Source organism: Gracilinanus agilis, chromosome 5 (genome assembly GCF_016433145.1).
Source record: "Gracilinanus agilis isolate LMUSP501 chromosome 5, AgileGrace, whole genome shotgun sequence".
NCBI lineage: Eukaryota > Metazoa > Chordata > Mammalia > Didelphimorphia > Didelphidae > Gracilinanus > Gracilinanus agilis.
The window spans coordinates 233,937,100-233,956,493 of record NC_058134.1 but is presented as its reverse complement, the minus strand read 5'-3'; the positions used below and the strand labels follow the sequence as shown (position 1 = coordinate 233,956,493).

The window sequence follows — 19,394 nt, the reverse complement described above, 5'->3', positions numbered from 1 at the left end:
GAAGGAAGGAAGGAAGGAAGGAAGGAAGGAAGGAAGGAAGGAAGGAAGGAAGGAAGGAAGGAAGGAAGGAATTAGGCAGTTTAAGGTCTAGTGCTAGAGAGCTTGACCAAAGTGGTACCAAAAATGTGAAATAATATTGATTCACTGGAAAGAGACCTGGGAAGCTCTTTGAGTAGATAAAGAGTACATGGGACTTTGGGTACCTGGATAGCACAGCAAACAGAGTACTGGGCCTAGAGTCAGGAAGACTTGAGTTCAGATCTCACTTTAGATATTGCAAAGCTTATGTGACCCTAGGCAAATCACTTTACCTGTTTGCCTCACTTTTCTCATCTGAAAAATGAGATGGAGAAGGAAATAGCAGACTACTCTAGTGCCTTTGCCAAGAAAACTCCAAATGGGATCACAAAGAGTCAGGAGTGACTGAAAATGACTGAACAAGATGAAAAAAAAATGAAGAACACAAGGACTTTATAGAATTGATAGGGATGGGATGTATATAGCTACGGGAGGGGGGAGTCACTGCTGACTTTAACTGCCCTCTGATGGGAGCAAATTATACAGATTGGAAAGAACGGTGGGAAAACAAAAAACTGATTTGGGAGTCATAGGAACTCAATTCAAATCTTGCTTCTGATATTTAATACCTATTTCATCTTGGGCAAGTTATTTAATCTCCATGGGCCTCAGTTTACTCAACTGTAACTCAATGGTCTCTACTATTCTTTCCATGTTTTCTTAGGTGCAATATTGGAAAAGTCACTTTTCCTCTCTGAGTTTCATATATAAAATTAGAGCTATTAGATTCAATGGCCTTTGGTGACTCTCCCACGTCTAAGTCCAAGATCCTATAACCTCCCAGCTCAAATTTTTTTGGGTTGGTGAGACTTACTGTCTGGAGGTATGTAGTCTTCTTCCTTCTTCCTGAGAGAGCAGGTATTGATGGGGGATTTTTCATCCTATTCATCAAGAAGAAAGAGATTTCCTGCCAAGAAATCTTTGTGAGGTGGCAAGCTGAAAAAACTCTAGGTAGAAGGTTAGACCAATTCTAGATTTCCTAATCTAACTCTTGGTCCTCAGATTCCAAAGAAAAGGGACTATGTAGATTTGTACAACTAAAGGAGTTAAAAAATCATTAGTATGGTTTAAATAAAAAAAGCAACCCTGTAATATATTAAAAACTTTCGGCAATGCCTTTATCTTTTTTTCATGAACTCTCATCCTTTGCTCATTTTCATTTTCATTGACTATTACAATATTGGAATTTCTCTAAAGTACTGCAGTTCAAAATTATGTTCCATCAATATTACATTAAGTTTTTGTCGTGCCTGTCACCTGAATGAACATCTCGAATATTTTGCAAATGCAGCTGGAATTCTTATTATCTTTGAATGATGGATGGCTGCATTGTTCCAGTAACAAAAAAGTTATATAACACGACTGAGCCAAGTTAAGACTTAACAGCAAGAAACAATTCCATGTTCTATTCCATGGACCACCATGATGCTTCTCCTCCTTCAAAAATCAAGTGTGAAAGTGTTAGTGCATACACTGGGGTCAAAGACAGATTCTGGCTTCTATCGACAACAGGAAAGGAATGAATTGAGCAACCTGTTTATACTGTGAATGAAATGGGGATCGGTGTAGGAAAGTGTTGATTGAAGTTGAAACCAGGATGTGAAATACATTAATGTGGAGATTTGAATATATTACCAGGTGTTCCTAGTTCCTTAGGCTTTAATAATACAGAGAACCCGGGACTTGAACATTACTTTCTGGTAGAATATAAGCTCTGTGTGTGCCAAGTCCATCTCACTTCTGTTTTTGAATCCTTAGTGACTGGCATAGTACCTGGCACATTGAGGATCCATAATAAATGTTAACCGTTTCAATAAATGAATAGCTTTGACAATAGAAATTGAAAGTATAAAGTGGACTCTCATTAATGCCTCTGATAACTGTTCTTCCCAGTTGTAGGTATTAACTGGCAACTGGCATTTAACCATGATATTTGTAAATAGGCTGCCATTAAATTTTCATCATGATCATTGCTATACTTTAAAGTTTCTTCTTGTTGTTATTTAAACTCTTACCTTCTGTCTTAGAGTTGATCTTAGATATCGGTTCCAAAGCAGAACAGTGGTAAGTGCTGGGCAATTGGGGTTAAGGGACTTGCCCAGGGTCACACAACTAGGAAGTATCTGAGGTCAGATTTGGACCTGGGACATCCCACCTCTAAGCCTGTCTTTCAATCCACTGAATCACCTAACTGTCCCTCCTTTAAGATTTACAAAGCACATTATATATTCTATAATGCATCAGTTGAATTTCATAACAACCCTGGTGGATAGTTGCTATTATTATCTCTATTTTGCAGATGAAAAAAACTCAGGTTGAGAGAGATGGACTAATTTACCCAGGACTGAAGAGCTAGTAAATGTTTGATGTAATATTAGAACTCGGGTCTTCTTGAATCCAAGGGTAGATCTATCTACTGGAAGACATGCGTGATAGGGAATAGAGATCTGGACTCAGCCCTATCTGATACACTGGCTGTGTGACCTTAGGCAAGTCATTTAGCCACTCAGAACTGGACAGATGTCTGCACTGCCAGCCTACATTGGAAGAAGGAGCTCCTCATCTAGTTTTCTATATTGATGAAATCACAAAAAATGCACAGCCAAGAGCAGAGGAAGCCCAATGTGGCGCCTGAATCAAATTAGATGTAACTGGGAAATATTTAACAAAATAAATAAAAACAAAATGAATATTTACAAGTTAAATAAATATAAAAGACACAGGATAACACTGATAATGTTGATATGTGGTTTTCTAAGTCACTAGTAGACTTCAGGAATCCTTATGTTGAGTGGCTCTGATTTCTTTTCGAGTTTGATGCCACTAAGAGGAGCTGTCCAGTTTTTCTCATAACATTTATGTTTATATCCTTATGCATGAAATGATTTATTCACTTGAAATGTATATCATCCGCATACAGCATTGTCTATTTTCTCTTCCATTCTCTTGTTTAAAAAATACCTTTGGGAATTTAAACCATTTTCACTGCAATCTGGATTTTCTGACCTGATAACCTGGCGTCCATTCTTAGAATGAATGTATCTCAACTCAATTGCTGGGACCTAGAATTTAATATCTTTTGTGTATATGCAATTGAATTATAGCCAGACTATATAATAAAATGAATTATTAAATGAGTGAAAAAAGAACTTGCTAACCTGCTGACTTTTGCTTGGGAGGGGGGCAGGCTTTCATTGACTATTTACTTTTTCCTTCTCCACTGTGAAGAATATTTTAAGGGCATCGTTTGGCAAACCTTTCAGTCTTGCATTTTTCAGCTCTCTAAACTTGTCTTTTCTTTGTAAGTTCTATTTTCCCAAGGCTCCTTTCCATCAGAAAACCCACTAGGTTCATGTTTGCTGGCACTGTGGGCATTGCGTGTCGAAGTTGTTTTGTCACCATTGAGTGTTGTTTTTTCCCCCGAACATTTTCTCACTTAACTCTTTCACAAAGTAGCTAAAATCCATCACCCAAATTGAAAACATGGTGTACATAGACCATTTTCTGAGAATGACCCACTTTTGCCCTAAGGAAGAGGAATCTGAAGATGTGAAAAAACTGCATCCACTTACCCAATGTTTTTAATGTCCTAACATCTGTACAGACAAGGCGAGAAAAAAATATAAAGCCCGAAAATCTTTGATAAAGCATTTTTGCAGGATCTGTTAGGAACTTGAGGAAATAATTGAGTCTCTTTCTTGGAGATAATTACAACAGGTAGGGTTCAATAATCCAAGAAACATTTATAAAATGTTTAAACAAGGTAGGAGGCAGGCAGATAGCACAGAGGATTGGGTACTGGGTCTGGAGTCAGGAAGATTCATTTATTTCCCTGAGTTCAAATGTAGTCTCACACACTTGACAGTCATTTCACCCTTTCTGCCTCAGTTTCCTCATCTGTAAAATGATCTGGAGAAGGAAATGGCAAACCACTCCACTATCTTTGCCAAGAAAACCCCAGATGTGGTCACAAAAAGTCAGACACAGCTGAAACGACTGAACAATGACATAAAATTTGTATTTATTCTTCATATAGATATAGAGAGAGACATATAGCTATATAGATATAGATACATGCTCTTTTCATTTATTTATTTTAAACTATTTTTCCATGGTCCCATGATTCACTTTCTCTCCCTCCCCTTTTCCCTCCCCACTCTCAGAGCTGACAAGCAATTCCACTGGGTTGTACAAATGTTGTCACTTGATACCTACTTCCATATTACTCTTTTTTGTGAGAGTATCGATGTTTACTCTTTAAGAGTACAGGCTATTTCACTTATCATGTTTGTATTCCTGGAGTCTGGCACTGATAGGTGCTTAATAAAGGCTCGTTGATTGGGATAGGAGTAGGGATTGGACCTATAATTTCATTGGTATAGGACACATTTTGTTTTCTTTTTTCAACCAGTTCTAGGCAGAACCTTCTCTATTGGTATTCTTCGACAATGACATAGAGCAGGGTCTTCAAGCTCAAATAGAAACAGTGGCCTCTGTATGTGAACAAATTCATACATAAGGACTCTTCCTGGCTGCATTGATTAGTTTTCACTGTAATATTATTTATATTTTGAGCAGCTAGGGGTCACAGTGGATATTAGTGCCAGATCTGGAGTCAGGAAGAAGACTTAAGTTCAAATCTGGCCTCAGACATTTAGTAGATTCATGACTCTGAGCAAATCACTTAATCCTGTTGGCCTCAGTTTCCTCCTTTGTAAAATGAGCTGGAAAAGGATATGGCAAGCCGCTTTCATATCTTTGCCAAGAAAACACCAAATGGAATCACAAAGAATCAGAAACAACTGAATAGAAAAAAACAGCATGCATGTTTTATTATATTTTTATTCATTTTGTTAACTATTTTCCAACTACATTTTAATTTCATTTGGTCCCCACTTGGGGATTTTGCAGGCAGCATGAAGCCTGTGGTTGGGTGTCTGATGCCTCTGATCTAGAGTACTAAGAGGCAAATTAAATTCCCTAGGGGCACCCAAGTAGATGAAAGAGATGAGTGTAGAACTCAGGTCTTTCTGGTTCTAAGGCAGGCCAACTCTATACCTTTTAACCTTGTTGATAAAATAATTATAGATCTACATTCTGAACCCCTTCTATCACGTAAGCTCCTTGAGGGCAGGGATTATCTGTTTTTACCTTTTCATCCTCAGTGCCTCACATGGAACCTGGCGCAGAGTTGAATTTAATAATTACCTGCTAATTGACTAATCTATCTTATGTGCATGTCATGAAGCATATACGTAGATACATACATTTATATGTCATAAAAGAAATGCACAGAAACCTATTGGCCTGTTCATGGATTATGGACCCCTTAATTGTGAACCAGCTGAGGTCAGTTTGGAGACAGGCTCATTCCCAGGGAGAGTAATGTAGAATAATGATTTTTGGCTCTAGTGAGTCTCAAAAAACCATTTACTAAGTTGTGGAGGAGCTGCAATCAGTAATGGTATTAAGTGAACTATAGCAAAATCCTAGGTCTTTGGACTATCTATTTCTCATCCTGACCTATTCAGGGAGCTTGTTTTTTGAAATGATTGATTTTTTCCTTTCTTTTTAAAAAAAATTCATCTTTATTTTATTCCAATAACAAATTTACACCTAAGTTTTCCAAAGTTACATGATTTATGGTGTCTTCTTCCCCCCTCCCAGAGTTGACAAGCAATTCCACTGGGTTATACACATATTTTCTCTCAAAACACATTTCCACATTATTCATTTTTGTAAGTGAATACTCTTGAAAAACCAAAACCCCCAAACACATGCCCAGAAAACAAGTGGCAAATCCTATGTTTCATCTGCATTCCGACTCCAACAGTTCTTTCTCTGGAGGTGGAGAGCATTCTTTTCATGAGTCCCTCAGAGGGCTTTTGGGTGAGGAAATCCCTTCTACCAGGGAAGCTCACCACTTGTGCCTCTCATAAGCTTAAAGAGTTATTGGGGGATTGGAGGTTTGATGAATTGGCCAGGATTATACCACAGAATGTGAAAGAGATGAGCCTCGAACTCAGGTCTTCTCATGGTCTTCACAAGGCCAATGTTGCATCCACTACTCCCTACTGCCTCTCATTCAAGTATATAAGTATGGGGGGGTTGGGGGGCTGCTAAATGGTACAGTGGGTATAGCACCAAATCTTGAATAAGGAAGATCTGAGTTCAAATATGACTTCTGACACTTAATAAGCTGTGTGACCTTGAGTAAGTTATTCAACCCTGTTTGCCTCAGTTTCCTCACCTATAAAATGAGGTGGAGAAGGAAATGGCAAACTGCTCTAGTATCTTTGCCAAGAAAATCTAAATGGAATCACAAAGAAGTAGACATGACTGAAAAATGACTGAACAACAGAAACACATGTGCATATAGGCACACATGCATCTATTATATATTTATATATGTGTATGTAAACTCACATTTATATATATATATGTTCATATGACTGTATAGTTATAATTTGAACTTAAAAGCATTTGACAAATGTTTATGTGCCAGGCACTAGGTTAAGCAGTGTGCATACAAGTAAGACAATTCCTGCTGTCAAGGAACTGGCATTCTATGGGGATATATGCACTGTGAAATGGTTTTAAAATGGCCAGGAGATGTTGTAGAGACTTAGTTCCTGAAAAAAGAAGGTGGGATAAAAATATATAATATATGATCTCTGGCTCTCTCTGGCTCTCCATCTATCCATCCATCCATCTATCCATTTATCCATCTATCCATTTCTGTCTATCTGTCTGTCTTTCTATGTATTTATCCATAAATCTATCTATCCATCCAACTATCTATCTATCTATCTATCTATCTATCTATCTATCTATCTATCTATCTCTGCTTGCCTGCCTGCCTTTTTGTCTGTCTATCTGTCTCTTTATCTCTCTCTATCCACCTATACATCTATCTCTTCATCCATCCATCCAACCACATATATACATATGTGAATATATGTGTATATATGTATATATGTGTGTGTGTGTATGAATACACATGCAGAGAGTTACAGAGTCATAGAGGAAGAGCTCGAAAGGACCTCAGAAGCCACTTATTCCAACCCCCTCATGTTCCAGATAAAGTAACTGAAACCCAAGGAGGTTATCCATTGCCATACAGGTAATGAGTTGTGAGAAGCAGCATTTGAACTCAGGTTAACAAGTTGGTGTGCACTTATTAGGTGCTTACTGTGTGTCAGGGACTTCCCTGGAGATACAAAGGAAGGACAAACGTTGCCCCTGCCCACACCTGGATCCAGTGTTCTTTCCCATGTACTAGGCTTTATGCTCTGTCTTTCCAAACTGTGAATACTGTGTGTAAGTGCATTTGCATGTTTATGCATGTGGATATGTGTAGATATACATGCATGTTAATTATGTGACTGATTTGTGCATGTACAAAGCAAGTAATTATATGACTGATTTGTGCATGTAGCAAGTATATATTGCAATGCATGTATATTCCTCGTGTATAAGGTATGCATGATACATACACATGTATGTATCATGCATGCATATATGTGTGCATGTGCATCCATGTGTGTACAACTACACATGTATGTGTATGTACACATTGCAAAGATACACATTTTAGTTGTTGTTCATACAACCATTTTGTTAGGCTCTCTGTGACCCCCAGGAGTCATATTATCCTGGACTTTTTTTGACAAAGATAAGTCATTTGGCATTTCCTTTTCCAGTGGATTAATTCAAACAGGTTAAGTGACTTGCCCAGGATCACATAGGCAGTAAGTATCTGAGGCTGGATTGGAACTCAGACCTTCCTGTCTCCAGAGTCAGTGCTCTATCCACTGAGCCATCCAGCTGCCTACTCTATAAAATACTGTATTATGGTATATGTGCCACCTACTAAGAAATATATATTCCTATGCACGTGTGTACCCACGACTAAGCGTGCTCTTCGCATACTAATAACCTGCTTGTTATCATCTCCCGTTAGACCTGCAGAAAATAGAGCAAGCAGACGTGTGTAACTTCCACCATTTAAACAGAGTTGTGGGCTGGCTACAGATACACAAATCACAGATATTAGTCAATCCTCTGCCACTGAAAGAACAGAGCAGTTCCCAGTCCATTTGGGCTGGGAACTTGGTGTTGGCCACGTTCTCGTCTGTCCCCATGAATGTTTATGCCTCTCCCTGCACTGGACGTGGCATGTCCTGATTTCCACGGGCGGGAGCCACGTGGTCCATTATCTCGTCACACAGCTCCGTAGTCGTCCTTAGAAATATGGGCTGAATGACACCAAACCAAAATGGGACTAACACCACCCCCAATGGCCTGGCTACTTGCTTTTCAAAGAGAATGCATCTGTGGCGTAGTGACACCCCCAAATACTATCATTCTCGGTGCCTTGAAAAATAATAAGGCGATTACAAAAGCTTTGGCTATCATACCATGCTCCCTGTTTTCCATTTCCATTTGCCATATTGGATTGAGGAGGAAGTAGTGTCTGAGTAAGGTGCAAGAAATCAATTCAGCATGATTGATTTTGTGCCTGGCATACCCCAGGTGACCGTGGTGAGCAGAGAAGTCATCAATTTGCTCCCCGAAATGGGTTGTGTGGTTCAGCTGTAAATATTTCAGAAATTGGGATGGTTTGTGTTTCTTTGTTCTCAATGTTGACCATGCAGAGATTGATAGATGGCAGGGTGTTACTGCCCTGGTTAGTAGGTGCTGCTGTGGACCAAGGAAACAGAAAAATAGTTACTTAAAAGGTTGGATTTGGGGCTTTCTTAAGCTCCTTTTCTTTGTGTGGCTGCCTGTATCTGGAGAGGGAATTTATTTTTATTATACATTTTAAAAGCTGGTAAAAAAGAAAACACCAGGTCCTGGCTACAGCAGCAAAGTCAGAGCATTTTTTAAAAAAGAACTGAAGTATCTTCATGGAAATAGAGTCTTCCATTCAGGAAAGAGAAATAGCCTTAAATAATCAGAGCATTATTAAGTCAAGAAATCTGTGCATTTTAGTAAGTCTGAATTTTGCAATATGGTACCTTTTTTTTAAAGATAGGCATTGCTTTCTTTCACTTTGTATTTCTAGCATATTCTTGTGCTTTTTTGGGTTTAGTTCTTTTTTGTTTTGTTCAGGCCTGAGATTCCTCTGATTCAGGTGGTTGTCAGCAAAGAAAGATCCCCAACTAAGGCCAGTCTATAACCATTCTGCAGCTGATTTTTTTGTACAGGCTATGCAGGTTGTATGTCTGAGAAGCTGGATTTGAACCCAAAGCAAGCTTCCTCTCCATTATACCATGCTCTCTCTCAGAGTCAACAACACTTAATGATTACCTAGTTGTACTGAATGGAACCCAGCATTGTTCTTTTCATCATTTTATAGTTTTGAAAGTATGTTCTCAGATATCTCTTTATTTGGTCTTTACAAATCTGAGATAGTAAGCGTGTGTACTTTCCCATTTATTTTTAAGTTGGAGAGAATTGACACTTAGAGAAATTGATTCAGAAGCATACTTTGGAGTTACCTTAGGAAGCAGATAGGATGTTGGTCATCTTCCAAAGGTCCAAGCAATGAATCATTATCCAAGGCTCCAGGGGAGCTCTGAAAGCAAGCTCCCTGGAATGACTTTATTTAGCCTCCACCAGAAGTGACTTTTCCAAGGTCACATAATTAGAGAGAAGGGTGTGGATTAGAACGTATGTCTTCTGACTCTTAGGACATTGATCTTTCTACTCTAAAGAATTAAAATAGAATTGAATAGTTCATCATAGACTCCCAGAGCTTAAAAATACTTTAGAGGTTAGTTAGTCTGACATTGTCAGATAGGTTTCTCAGTGCTGGGACTGGAGTTAGGAAGATCTGAGATTAAATTTAGCTTCAAAACCTTATGAGCTCTAAACGATCACCCTAGAGCAATGACACATGTAAAACCAAGTGGAATTGCTTGTTGGCTATGGGAGGGGAGGAGAGAGGAGGAGAGGGAAAGAACATGAATCATGTAACAATGGAAATTTTTTCTTAATTAATAAAAAAGGAAAAAAAAACCTTATGAGCTATGTGACCTTGCGTAAGTCACTTACCTTCTGTCTGCTTTAGTTTTCTCAAGTATAAAAGGGGAACAGTAGTAGCACCTATTTCCCATGGTGGCTGTGAGGATCAAATGAGAAAATATTTGTAAAGTGTTTAGCTTAGGTACTCAGTAAGTGCTTGTTCCCTCTCCTTTCCCTAATTGACCTCTTCTTTTTTTTGTTCATTTTTTATTTTACTTTTTCCAGATTACATGTCGATGTTTTTCTTTTTCTGATGTTTTGTGATCCATGTTCTCTCCTTCCCTCTCCTCTCTCCTTTTAATCTATCATTTTTCAAACAATTTGAAAACGAAGATCCTAGAACAGTTTATGAATAATACTCAGCCATATATGTTATTTCCCTTCCTCCTGGGAAAATTTGAGGAAGATTTGTTCATTGTTTAAAAGTGAATTACAACTATAGAAAGACTGACAAAGTCTCTCTCCTGATTTTCTGGGCTCTGCTTCTGGCAGGTCACCCAGCTGCTGCTACAATATGGCCTTTCCCCCTTAACCAAATGATGAAACTCCTGAGATGACAGAGAGGGTGATGATCATCCTACTGGTCCATACGTGAATCAATGCTGTCCCCTTACTGGTGTGAAATGTCACGTCCTGGGAAGACAGCTATTACTGCCTAGAGAAAGAATCTTGTCTTTGTTAAAGGTCCTATAACAATGAGTTATTGTAAACCCAACCTCCATTTATGCTGGTGAATTGTTCCAGGGCTTCTAGCTGCAGACATGGGCAATGAGATTTTTTTTTAAAGGAATAGTTTAAAGTTAAGACTGAAAATGGTTTTGAAATAAAATTCAATGGGTTTGCAGTTGTAGCTAAACATGAAAATGGTCACAACTCTAAGATGCTTGGAATTTTAGTATGGAGTCCTTCGGGACTTTTTTCTTCTGGAAAGCAGCCTATATTACTGATTTTAGAAGTAGGGGTAGATTTTCAGGTCCTATTTATAAGTTTCTGTGGGGTCCCCTCACCCCAATTTCATCCTAACTTTGCAGGTTTTATCCAAGTGTTAGTCGCCACGGAGGCCTTAGGGATGTAGAATCCGACGTTGTGGCCAAAATGATTTAATGCTCTTCTTAGTGGCAACAGCTCAGGGAGGCTAGATTTGGAATTGGCTGACAGGGCACAGCTACCTTAGTAATAGAAATTGTCTTGATGTTTGTTGACAGTTTGGTACAGATAGCAAAGTCAGTGGGTCTTTTTCTGTGCTCTAAGTTAATTGGACTGTGTTCAAGCTAGGAAATGCATTAGGAAAGGTAAACAGGCTGGAATTCATCCCCAAGAGGTTCATTCTGGTGTGGAGATAGACACAGCAAGCTTATTCTGACTGGCATCTCCCACTCTAGTAAGACCCCGGTTTTGGTTCTGAATGGATTATTTGAGGGAGTGCAGGGTCCCTGTGTTGCCAAGAGCGCCATCATCTTTGGAGCCAAAGTCCCAATGGCATCGAGGCCACCATGCCAAGGAATCACTCATCCGAGGCCAGAGACCAGAGGCAGGTCTCTCTCGAGAGGTCTGGCTAAGGCTTCAGAACAGCTGTTGGCTCGGACTCTGGACTGTGTTTATTTCACAAACACGAGGGCATTACTCAGGAAGGCTGCCATCGCTATCTCGTTGGAACAGGCTGCTCTAACACTTTCCTTTCAGGGACGAAAAGAGAGGTTCTCCGATGCTTTCTGTCTCCGAGTTGATTTTTTGAGTCCAGCTGTCAACCGGTTTTCCCAGGCTTCCTCCATCTCTTTTTGTGCTCTTGGCAGAGAGTTAGCAAGGGCTCTTTGGCTATAGGTCAATAAGAATTTTGACCTAAGTCAGTGGAAATGGAATTGAACTGACTAATTCTCAAAAATCATCTCAGTGGGCCATTCCCTGATAGATGAATGGTCAGATGAAGGATGTGATAAGGCAGTTTTCGTAGGAAGAAATCCAAGTTATTAATAACTAAATTAAAAAGTGCTCTAAATCACTAATAGAGAAATGCAAATTAAAGCAACTTAAAGTTCTCCTTTACACCTATCAGAATGACCAAGATGACAATGGCAAAAATTGGAGGGGCTATGAGGGAACAAATACACTGCTGCTGGGTGGACGATTTTGAGTGGAGCCATAAGGTAATAGATTGTTCAGTTCTCTCGTGTAGTAAAGATAATATTGGTTTAATTATTGTTCCCAGTGTAAGAGCAAAGAAATAAGTAGGAGGGAATATATCAATATATATATATTTATAAACACACATATATATCTTCCACAAATATTATAAATACATAGATGTTTTCTAGATATCTATTTTATATCTATTTAGAATAGTTACAGCTCTCTTCTGTATAGTTTATCTATAAAATATATCAACATATCCTATATGGAATATCTATAGAATATAGAAGTATAGCTATTCTATAGATATAGCTATAAGATAGATTATATTTATAGGACATATAATCTATGGATTAGACATATTCCACAGAATATGTCTCCTATATTATATATAATCTGTATTATATCTATAAAGAATATCTATAGCTCTTTAAATATTCTATATACATGCTATAGAGAACATGTTCCATATGTAGACATCTATTTTATATCTATCTAGAATAGTTACAGCTCTCTCTTCTATATAGTTTATAGAACATATCAACATATTCTACATGGAATATCGATAGAATATAGAGGTATTGCTATTCTATAGATATAGCTATAAGATAGATTGTATTTATAGGACATATAATCTATGGATTCCACAGAATGTCTCCTATATTATATATAATCTGTATTATATCTATAAAGAATATCTATAGCTTTTAGATATGCTATATATGCTATAGAGAACATGTTCCATATGTAGGGTATATACACGTGATATATAGATGATATTTTATTACATATATACATATATGTGTATGTATAGATGTGTGCATGTGTGTATTATATCTTGCCTATGTCCTTGCTCTTGTTCTGGGAAAAATGTGCTTTTATATACACATACACATACACATCTCCTTACCTACACACACCCAAATGCACACATACACACATAGTATGTCAAAAAGTCTTAGGGCCATTTTAAAGCATCCAAGAGCTTAATATGGCCCTAAGACTTTTGGGCCACCCTGGAAGTGTTTGTGTATAGAGTAGTTTCAGCAAACCTCTCTCCATCTCGTCTCCTTCTCCAAAGACGGTGGGGGAGATGCTTTAAAAGAAGGAAATAGAAACACTATGATTCTGGCCTACTGAGAAAGGACGATCATTGCCTGGGGAATTGTTTATATTCATCTACATGACTCTGCAGGAGAGAATATTTTACCTGCAATATGCTATTTAAAAAAAATATTTCAAAGAGGGGAAAATGAAACATTTCTCAAATTCCTTTGAAATTTACATAGATCCATCAAATCTTCTCTTGAGCAGAATGTCATTCATTAAGCCTCTCTTATTTTCATAAATTAAAAGCAAATACTATTTCTTTTCATAATTCCCTATTTGTGAATCATTCTCTAGCTCATGAGGGAATAAAGTGCTGAAGCACTTTTATTCCTAGTAAAGAAAGAAGAGATTGTTTGGGGCTGGTGAGAAAGAGGAAGTAGAGAAGGAACTTTAGCAATCATCAGTAACCTTATTTGTGAAGGGCACTGTTCATGATCATTATTCAACCTTCTTGTAGTTGACGGTTTTAAGAAACTCTTATGTGTTTCTTTCCCCATTCTTGATTCACTGTGTGACTGTGGGCAAGTCATTTCTGCTCTCTTAAGCCTTGCTTTCCCATCTGAAAATTACATATAATCATACTTACAAAGATATCGAAGAAGACTCATTAAGTAAATGGCCACCCATTTAGTAAATTATGGCTTCTGTATACCAGAGGTTACCCTAGCTGCTTTAAAAAGCTAATGCCCCTCTTGAAGGTGAATGAATCACTCCCTTCTTTTCAGGAGATTCTTATCATCCATCACAACCCCTTCCTTTCCATTGTTTCCTCTGAAGAAGAATCTGGTGCTAAGTAGTTTCTTTGGGAGGATGATGGAGCCTATTTTCCAATTCTCTAATGAGCCCTGATCCTCAGAAGCTATGTAGATAATTCTGAATAGTTTTCTGTAAATAAAATAAGTCATTTCCTCCACCTCTTTCCATTCAGATGGGAACATAGCTCATATTATCATTCTCTTATACTTACCCTACTGTAACGGTTTCCTAATTGGTCGCCTCTTCTCCAGTCTCTAATCTCTCCAATCTCTCCATCATACAGGTACCAAATATATATACCTAAAGCACAGGATTGACTGTGTTGGCCCTTCAGTGGCTCCCAGTTACCTTTCAAGTGAATTACAAAAGTCCTCCATTTGTTATCTCAAGCCTTTCACAATCTTGCCTCAGCCAGTCTTTCCAAGATAAATGCATCACACCCCTTCAAAATTCTATACTCTATCCAAACTGGAATACTTTTCTGTCCCTCATTCATGACATTCTATGTTTTCTCTTTAAATTTACGTATAGGCTCTCCTTTATGCCTGGAATGACCCCCTACCTCTTCTCATTGGTCTCTTAGAACTCTTACCTTTATGCACTTGCCCTTTTCTGTGGAAAGCCTTTCTGCATCTCCCTAAGTGCACTCCTTCTGAAAATGGCTTTGCATCTACTCTGCATCCATTTATACATTTCCTTGTAGAATATATGTTCTTTGAGGGTAGCGACTCTTTTATTTTTGCATTTATATTCTCCGTGACCAGCACAATGCCTGGCAAATAGTAAGCACTTACAAGAAAATGTTTTGCTTTTATATATAATGAAATGACATACAAAAAAAAAATAATGGAGTTAGCAACTATTGAGAAAAATCCCAACAGAAGCCCTGAGAAAGACCAAAGGATTATGGATTTAGAGATCTGAAGGCACATTAAGACTGTTAAGTTTCCATCTCCCAACTTTCACTCCCTTTATTTTACAATCAAGAAACCTGAAGCCCAAGAAAATGAATCACCTACTTAGGGACATATAGCTAGTGGCTGGTGTGGGATTTGAACCCAGGTTTTCCTGATTCTAGGTCCAATACTTCATTACACTGCCTCTCTTGGGCTCAGGTGAAATAGAGAGGGAAAAGAAGGGAGGGAGAGAGTCAGAGACAGAGACTGTCAAAGAGGGTGACAGAGAGACAGAGACAGAAACAGAGAGAGTAGAGAATATTCATTAAGCACTTATTATATGCCTGACTACTATTAGGTAGTCTCTACTTAAACAGCTGTATGTCAGAGCAGAGTGGAGAGAATGTTGGACTTATAATAAGGGAGTCCTGAGTGCAAATACTGCCTCAGATGTCTAGTTATGAGATCCTGGACAAAGAAACTTAACTTTTCGCTTAGTTTTTTTCATCCTTAAAACAGGAATAATGGTAATACTTATCTCACATAGTTGTTGTAAGGATCAGATAACATGTAAAACGCTGTTCAAGCTTTCATGCCTTATATAATTGCTAACTGGCATTAGTTGTTGGCTGTCTCTCATGCCTGGAATGCACTCCCTCTTTATCTCTATTTTCAGGATTTCCTTTAAGCACCAATTAAAATCTCATCTTCTACAGGAAGCCTCTCCTACCTTCCACCCCCACTACAATCTTAGTGCCTTCCTTCTTTCATTTCTACTTACTTAAAATTGGTTAGTCTCTATTTTGTTTATTTTAATTAATTAATTAATTTATTCTGTATGTACATTTTTTGCATGTTTTCTCCCTCATTAGATTGAAAACTCCTCAATAGTAGATTGTCTTTTGCCTCTTTTTCGTATCCCCAGGATTTAACACAATGCCTGCCACACAGTAGGCACTTAACAAATGTTTATTACTACTACTTTTAAATAACAGAGCCAGGATTCTATCTGAAGCTCTCCGTCCCTTAAACCAGCTTTCATTCCACCATATAGTGGCTTCCCCTAAAGACCAAGCACCCCAAAGATTTTTTTAAAAGCTAAGACGTTTCTGTTTTCAGCAGTCATTCTTCCACTTCTTTTAATGTTAGGATATGACTCAGTCACGGTAAATATTATTTTGAGCTTTGTTGATTTATAAATAAAAAACAAATATATGAACATGGCATTCCTGCCTGCTTAGCAACACCAACCTCTGTTTTGTAATTTTATAACTCAAATGCCGGTTTCCTTAGCAGTCAGCATTAAGGCTCAGCTGGGGTACTTGGGGCCAACAGGGCACTCTTTTCTACCTCTGACTTGTTCTGCAATCATACTGGTAGTTAAAGGTCTCTGCACAAATCCTCAGTGAATATTTGATTACAGGAACAAAATGATGAAGTGGGTCCTGCTCCTACAGCTGAGCTGATGGATGGCAAGCAGAGAATGGTTTCTATTGGTTTTCCATTCTGTTTCCTGATGACTAGAGAACTCTGTTTCTGCTTGAAAGAGAAAACAGATGAGTTATTCTGGTTGACTGGGAACATTGGTTGATAGGATATTGCTCCTCTCGGCATCTCTCTCAGACTGCTTATTAGGAACTTTAATGGCTATTGGAGCCTTGAACTGGTCTGGCCGGGGCTCTCAGATGAGCTTTGTTGGCTTGAGGCTTTGTTAAAATTCTGTCCTTAACATCTCTGTATCTTTCAATCTAAACTGGATCTGAAAAGGATTCTCAATCCAAAACTTTCTCTATTGTACTCTACCGTCCTTTCCCTCAACCCAAAAATTCATCCAGGTTTGGTTTGGAAGGCTTTTCATGTTCACATTGGGATTTGCACAGGCCCTTAGAACCTGTTCTATCCATTTGGAGAAATGTCCATTCCTTATCCTTATACATGAGCTTGTTCTCTTGGTTTTTCTCTTCTCCCTATATCCTCTTAGCGTTTCTAAATCAGATCCTTTTCACCAGAAATGAATGACAAAGGTCTATTGGGAGGGATCAGCTGAAACCAATGGATAAAGTGTTCTCATTGGAGTCAGCCTTAAAGTTCAGTAAATCAGGGATGGGGCCAGGAGGGGAATAAAGGAAGGCTAGCCTGGATCATTCCACAAATTGGAGACTCCAGGAGGAACTCACCAAGGGTAGAATGGGGTAGATTCCTGGGTATATTGCAGTTGTTGAGTAAACTGCTTTTGAAAATGAAGGATTATAAAGTGAGAGCCACAAGGGATCTCTGAAAGGCCATTTACCCAAATCTCCTTTTTTCCTTTTATTAATTATTTTTTCAATTAACAAGCATGTCTTTTCTTTTCTCCCCACTCTCTCTATTTAATAGGAAAAAAAGGAAAAAAAAAAAGAAAAGAAAAACCCAAGGCAAAAGAAAAACAAAACCCTTGAGGCAAATATGAAAAGTCAAGCAAAAGAAATTCTCACATTGTTCATGTTCAAAAAGGTATGTCTCGATATTCGGCATCTTGAATTCATTACTGTTGCGTCATGAGGGTTCATTATTGATCCTCTGGAATAATTATTATAATAATAAAAATAACGAACATATAGGGGCTTTTAGGTTTGCAGAATTGTTTTTTGCTATAGCATTTCATGACTCGTGTATTGCATTGATCAAAAATATTAAAGTCTCTCAAATTTTAAGCCCCTTTCTTTTACAAAGGAAGAAATCTAGGCCCATGGAGGTGAAGGGACTTGCCCAGTCACATAGGAATTGGGATAAGATTTAAATCAAGAAGGGAGCAGTGCGTCATTGAAAAACCCCTAACTTTGGAGTCAAAGAATCTGAGTTCTCATTTCAGCTGTCGCCCATATGACCTCGGGCAATTTCATTTAACTTCTCTTGGCCTAAATTTTCCCACCTTTCAAATCAGGGGGTTAATCCACCTGAAATTTGAAATCTATGATCCTTTGGACCCCAGAGCCAGTGTTCTTTCTGATGCCCCATTGTTATCTTAAGGGAGAGTGTATTCCTCTAAATGTATACCTTAAACTTCCCAGTTTATGGCTTGTCTCTAAAATTAAGTTAAAAATAAAACAACAGACTTTTAAGCCTTGCTGGATGATTTTATTTTTTAGGATTCTGCTAAGTCTGAATAATAAGTATCTCCCACAGCTAATGTACATACTGAAGCAACCATCCCTTGGTAGGAGGCCTTAATGTCCTACTGGACCTTTCTTAGATTTGTGTGTGTGTGAAAACATCAAATATATATATATATATATATGTATATGTATATATACACACATATGTATATATTTTATATATATAATACATATTTATTGTGAAAAACAGTTCCAAATGTTTCATCAACTGCCTAATACTATTTGTAAATAGATTTTTAACCCAACAACAACAGCAACAAGAAGTATCTAGGAAACTCAGGGAATAATTTAAATTCCCCCAACTTTTGTGCAATGAGTGCATCCTAGCCAACACAAAGAAGGCCTAGGGAATCCAGGGTCAACTTGAAGCACCTCATTTATATGATAATTACAAATAAGCAGTGGCTAGTGATTCAAGATACAAATCATTTGTTCCTTGGGGACTTGTATGTTTACTAGACAGGAAGTATGTGATTACGTTGTACTAATTAGTTTCCAGGTGACAGAAAGAATGTAGCCACTGACGTGTCCAAATTCAGTAATTCTAAGTTCTACAGTCTTCTATTCCTTATTAGATTTCTGTTGTTTTTTTTTTAATTTAATTTTTAATCCATGGAAAATCTCACCCCAGGACACTAATAAATTTATGATGTGACCACAAACATTGAAACCAATTTCCATGGAGGGGCTTTATAGAAAACTGTTTTCTTACTTTATAAACTCCACCCATATGTCTTCGGTTGTACAGAAACCTGAAATGGTATTGAATGATCCAGAGAAATACTTGTGTACCTTTGCGTCCCATATTTTCTCATCTCTTAAGAAGAGCTTGTCAAGAGAGAAGGTAATAGGACAGAAGAGTTTTAGGAAGGATGAATAGATGGAAAGTACGTTGATGGGAGGAAGTTAATGCATATCGTTAGGGTCTGTTTTCACACCAAAGGTATGAAACATTAGTGGGCAAAAACGTGCTTTCAGAATGAATGAGATGACATTCATGGGCCAGAAGAAAAAGAGGTCTTTGAGATAGAAGCAAGAGAGACTGTAAAAGAGGCAAGTTGAAAATGCAAGGAACAATAATAGTGAATCGACAGGGAAGGACAGAAGAAAGTGAAAAATAATGAGCAAATGTCTTGGAAAAAAGAAGGCGTCATTAAACTTAGCCTAGCCAGGAAGAAAGATGAATAAGTTTGGTTCCAGCAGGGTGTGGGGTTTTTTTTCCCTTCTGTACCTAGAGTTCAAA

The 19,394-nt window shown here is 38.0% G+C and overlaps 1 long non-coding RNA gene across 2 annotated transcripts in view; it reads left to right on the top strand.

The window, feature by feature from the left end:
* Positions 1 to 17,391: 17,391 nt before the first annotated feature.
* The window catches only part of LOC123248465, a 211,217-nt gene continuing 209,214 nt past the window's right edge, over positions 17,392 to 19,394 (top strand). For both annotated transcript variants that reach the window (XR_006506353.1, XR_006506354.1), the window contains exon 1: positions 17,392 to 17,489. This is a non-coding gene — a long non-coding RNA (uncharacterized LOC123248465). The remainder of the gene's footprint in view (positions 17,490 to 19,394) is intronic.